Genomic DNA, 6,000 nt, shown 5'->3' with positions numbered 1-6,000 from the left:
AGGGAATAGGTTCCAGATGCTACTAAGTCCAGACTGACTTGAATGAGGAGGCAGAAATAGAAACGAGAATAAGATGTCTCACCCTGAAGTGCCCTTTTGAGAAGTCCAAAATTGAAATCTGTTAGATATGCAGGGTCCAGCTACAGCAAAGGGCAGACTCCCTCCTCAAGCAGAAGGGAGGGGGTAAAATGAGGCCCAAGGTTGGAATCCTCCCCTTCCTCCATGTTACTCAAGAGGCCAAACTAAAGCTGAGGAAAAAGACAAAGGAAAAAGCAGCTATCCCCAAGAACTTAACTCCCCAGGACCAAGAGACTGAGCACTGCTCATCGGACAGGTGTGTGTAACTGTTTGTGGCAGGGAGTAAAGTGTTTTGTTTTATTAAGCACTTTGGTAACAAGTGGAAAGGAAACATGGGAGACACAAGGACATAAAATGCAAGTTAGAATAGTTTAAAACTTGCAGAAGAGCCAGAAAGACACACACACTGTTCTTCTAAATGTATAGCAGGAAACTAGGCAGGAGAAGCTCGGAAGACAGTAGTCAGAAGCTGTGTAGTGAAGCAAAGAGACAGAGTACCTTCAGAGATAATACTGGTTTCCTTATTCAAATCAAATTCCTGGTTCATTGTTTTGAGGATAGGGACTCCATTCCCCAGATAGAATCCTTGCAATTAAAGTCATGGCACAGCAGCACCAGAGATAATGTGCACCTGCAGAATTAGGTCATACAGAGTGCGAGAGGAGGTGGAGAGAGGAATTGTTCCAGAACCAGGGGGACAGTGGTGTAGCTCCCTGCATAGCCTGTCTGAGAGCCCCTCACCTTAATAGATCCTTCTGGAATCTGATTTGAGTGACACAGTACCAGGCTACACAACCACAAAAGAAAACCAAGCCCTGCTCTATGTACTTCCCATCTTTTGTTTTTGGAAGCGCCATGCTTCCCCAGCGTGGGTTTCTGTAAACTGAGCAGAATCTCTGTCCCTGCCTTGCAAGGAGGTGTGTATTTCTCACCATCATGAAGGCTGCTGCCCTACCTCTCTCCTACTCCCTTAGCACACTCCTTCTGGTGCTGCATGATGTTGCTATGAACTGAATATGCTTTTGACCTACTGCAAACCAAAGACAAATTGGACATGGCGGCATGATCTTCAGAGAAAAAAGATAATTTGGAACAACCTCCTGTATTATTAGACTAACTTGATCAGCCCAGTAGCTGACTATAAACTCTTCCCACCAGGTAAAAAAGCTCCTAGACCACCACATTTTCAAATGAGTTAGTGTTGCAAGATGAAAATTTAAATTGATCTGTTTGTGCTGCATGACTAAGGATAACTTTTAAGGCTCCAGATGATTGAAAGGAACAAACGAGGGAATGTTTCCTAGCCACCCACAAACCCTAAAGAATCAGCCCATTAGCAGATATCACACACTTGGGGTTTAGCCAGTTTCCTAAGACTCCATACATTAGTCAAATGTACACACTTAGTTGCCTTACCTTAGGATTCCTGAAAACCACCACTGAAATCTAAAGCAACACTACCGTATGAAGGGAAATTACTACTTGTGACTTTAACCACAGACACTGGCTCAAAACAACTTAACAATTTTTGCATTCTTAAGTTAGTCTGTTCAAACATTCAGTAGAGGGCATAGAGGGGAACACGCACATGACAAATTCAACGTTTAGAAAAACAAAACATAAATCTATAAAGGGCTAAAATCTGTACTGACACTGCCAAAAGAAATAAGACCTTTCAAACGTTCAGGAATCTGCACATGTACAAACAAGACACAAAAACCCAAATAAACCCCAAATCAGCTTTGCATTGTAACATCTGCTTTAGCCTTTGGTCAAGAAAGAGGAAAATTTACTTTCAAAAAGATTATGTGTGTGCGGGGGAGAAACAAAATAGGGTTTATGATAGGCTTTGACTTTCAATCGTAACTCAGGTGTCACTACAGTGGTTTTTATCCAACTCAAGATACACAAAGCATTTCTAATATCACAAGAACTGCAGCTGCACTGAGTGAAATATGGCAGCTACTTAGTGCATATCAACACTGTCCAGTCATCTAATGAAGTATTAACATTACTAATGAGGTGAATTAGCAACAATCTGGCATAAAGTGAAAGTGGTTTTTGATGCCTGTGGCAAAAGGTGTGAGATGGAAGTGTGCGCATAGATACATTACATGGTTTCCTTTGGGACAGTGATACTCAGACCTCAGTGGTTCAGGAGCCAAATTAGCAATCAACATTACCCAAAAGAACCATGGTACTGTGAATTCATTGTTTCATTCACACACATATTATTCTCACAGCAAAATGACTGACCAAATATTATTTTATCAACTACAATTCGTTAATAATATAATAAACGCATCTTATTGGTTAATAACTCAGACTAGTTAATTAAATCATACAGTGTTTTAGTATCAAGTGCTGCAAAGAGCCACAGGAGACACATTAAAGAACCACTTTTGGCTCTCAAGCCTCAATCTGAGGATCACTTGTTTAGAAGATGCAGCATACATTTGGGAATCTAATCTGGGAAATATTAGAGGTTTTATAGACCAAGAATAAGATAATCAAATAGATCTTTCATAGGCAAGAGTTAAGTCTACAGGTATATACAGACTAAGGCCTCTGAATCCCCACAGAATTACAGCCCTAAAGTCCCTCACTCCCCACCGGCAAGGCTTTTGAAAGGTCAGTTTTAATTGCAGAAGATCTTGAGGGAAGCAGTGGAATGACATTAAAAAGCCTTCTATACCCCATGGTCTCAACCGTCCCCTCAGATGGAAAGAGCTATAGCTTTGTACAAAAGTTACAAAATCTATTATCAGGTATGCCTATCAAATTGCCCCTTCTAAAGCATAGACATGTTCAATAGTATCAGGAGGAACTTGTGCTGAATATCCATTCCACACTGGGAAAAAAAACAACCCCACTGAGTCCATTCCACCAGTGAAAGAGTAGGAAGGGATTTTATTCCATGTATTTCTGACACCAAAGAAAGAAGGAGATTTAAGACCCTGTCTTGGTTTCAGAGATTTTTCAATCAGTACTTAGCCAACAAAAAGGTCAAAGTGGGAGCAATTCTGCTTCTTTGGAAGGGAGGTGACTGGCCGTTTTTTCTTCTGCATTTCATAAGGTCTTGATTCCTGATTGGGTAACAGCATTATTTTTTGCTGTGTCCCTTTTTGTCTGTCATCTGCAGTTTAAAAAATCATTTATGATATCAACAGAGAATGTGAGTGACCTTGTTCTTCTATTTGGACAGTTGGCAGAGGAAAGACTACAACTTGGAAAGGAGTGAAGGTTTTGCATAGCTACCAAGTTTCATGAAGCTCCATGTGACACCTTATGCAAGTTATTTAAATGAGCTAGTTTGCATATTTTCCATATTGCCAAATACCAATAAACTATCTTTTTAAAAATTGTGTGGATTAATGGTGTTGGCCTGAGAGCTGCAATGAATGAAGCCCTCTGTTTATCCACAGGACAGCAGCAGGGTAAAGAATGATTACTTACCCAAGAGTAACTGTGATTCTTAAATATTTGTTGTCTACATGAATTCCAATCCAGGTGTGCATGGCCAGCAGTGTCTGCTGGGGCAATACCTGCATCCTAGATGTCTCCCCAAACTTCCATCTGAGGTCATAAAGGTGGAACAGGCCCAACTGTCCTTCAGTTCCTTTGCAATACAGAGTCCCATTGGAGTAGGACTTGTAGCAGGGAAGAAGGCTAGGTCACGGAACCCATGTGGACAATACATCTTGAAGAACCAGTTATTGTAAGGTAACCATTCTTTCTTCTGTGAGTAATTGTCCACATGGATTCTGCTCTTTGCGACTAACAAGCAGTTGTCTGTCTGCTTGGAGGTGGGTACTAGGAGTCCTACTTAAACAATGATTGCAGGACAGCTGTATTTCAGGAATAGGGACATTCTTCAAACAGGCAGCAGAGGCTGCTTGAGCTCTAGTGGAATGAATTCTAATGTGACTACACAGAACTAACCTGGCAAACTCCTCCTTACACAGCTGTCAATCTCTGTGAGGACACTGACTGACCTTTAACCCTTTCAGCAAAGGCCACAAACCGTATAGGTGCGTTCCTCCATTTTTGTACTGTTAAGGTAATTTAATAATGCTCTGACTGCACTGAGTGTGTTTAAAATTTAGCTTCCCCCTGGGGTCAGTGAGGCTTGGGAAAAAAATGGTAGTTGAATGAATTGGTTCATATGGAACTCTGAAACAATTCTGGGTATTGGGATAAGACTTGTGCATAAGTGTCCTTATGAAACACTGTTTAAGGGGAACCTGCCATGAGGGACTGATGTAACAGGCAAAGGCAGTCTTCATTGATACGTGGTATAGGGAACAGGTTACATTGGGGCCTTCTCCTTCCCCTCTCATTCAGGAGGTATTTACTTCTAGATCCTCCTGGCTTGTTCACATAATTCTGATGTGACAGTTCAACGTTAACATATTTTACCTCTGAACAGTGGATTAAATGTAGCATTGCTAGAACAATTGCCCTGAGCTCCAATCTGTTACTGCTATAGGGGAATTTTTGTGATGACCACGGGCCCCGTAAAGATGCACTAAAATCTCTTCATGATGATGTTACAAAAAGCTTATCAGGAATGACTTCCAGTTCTACCATGCCAGATTTTTTCCAAACTTTTCTTGTTAGAGAGCAGTAATGTCTCTAGATTCCTCTGTGGCAGTTCCAATTAAGAGATCAGGAATTTTTGTATAGGCTCGCAGGGGGTATTTGCACAGCAATCACATCCTGAAGGGCACCCATATAATAATGAATAAACCATCAAGTCCTGACTCTGGTGAACTCTCTTGGGAGAGGAAGCCTGCCTTTGTAGATTATTTTTACTGCTCCCAGGTGTTATGGGGACTAAACAGGTATGAAGCTGCTTGTTTTGTGACTTACTATGAAGCTGTGATTTGATAGTGTGCAGGCTAGTTCCTCATTGAACTTGCCTTCTCAGGATGTCATTTGGTATTAGAAACAGCCAAATCTCCCTTGTCTTGTGGCATGCCATTAGTATCTTGGGTGGATTCTTGTGATGGTTGTGCTTGAGAAGCAGGTGAGACCAGGAGGGATACCTCTCACTTCTGCCATAAAAATGCTTTGGACCTTTATTGGCCACATCTTTGGGAGAAAATTTCCTCTCCTCAGCTATGGAAGTGTCTTTAATACAGGTTGCTGTGGTAGCATCCTCCTTCAACACCAAGACAGACAGCTTTGTTCCTTTGAAAGGTATAAAACTTAACATATCGCCTGTTGAGGTGACTGCTTTACAAAGCACTTAAAACCTCAGGACTGTCACCCAAAGACATATGGCAGAGGAAAACAACAGGGTCAAGAATCAAGACCTGATTACGGATGCTACAGGACAATCACCTGGATTTACCATGCCATGTAAGCTACGGATCACAGCGAACTGCATTAGAACTTCACAGTTGTTGCAATTACTGCATAAAAGGAAAATGAAGGACAGCTAGATATGCGAATGTGGAGAAGACATCGAAACCATGGAACACCTAGTGAACTGCTGCCCTCTAAGATCCTTCTCCAGAAGGACAGCCTTGATTCATTTTATGTCACTGGAAGCCACAGAGTGGACATCAACCTTTAATATTGCCTTTCAAGTTGCTGTATGAAAGAAGTGGACAAATCCCACAAAAGGGTGTACCCTTCAATTCCTTGGTGGAAGTTGTGGTCAATAAGTACCACTTACAGAATTTGACTTCCTCACTTCCCATACGAATTCTAAAGAACTATGATTCTACATGCGTTCGTGGGAAAAAACATTGAGTCTGCTGGGTGGGAAGTGAGATACAGGAATTTTCCAGTCCCCTTAGAAAATGTGATATATACACACTGGTGAACTACCACTCCCCCCCACCCGCCCCTTCTCCTAAAAAAGGTGAGTGTGAAGGAATGAGAAGTAGTTTTCCTTTTGTACTTAAGCTTTTC

This window comes from Lepidochelys kempii, chromosome 4, assembly GCF_965140285.1.
Source record: "Lepidochelys kempii isolate rLepKem1 chromosome 4, rLepKem1.hap1, whole genome shotgun sequence".
NCBI classification, from domain to species: Eukaryota; Metazoa; Chordata; order Testudines; family Cheloniidae; genus Lepidochelys; species Lepidochelys kempii.
The sequence above is the reverse complement of the archived record's forward strand: the minus strand, read 5'-3'. Positions refer to the sequence as shown.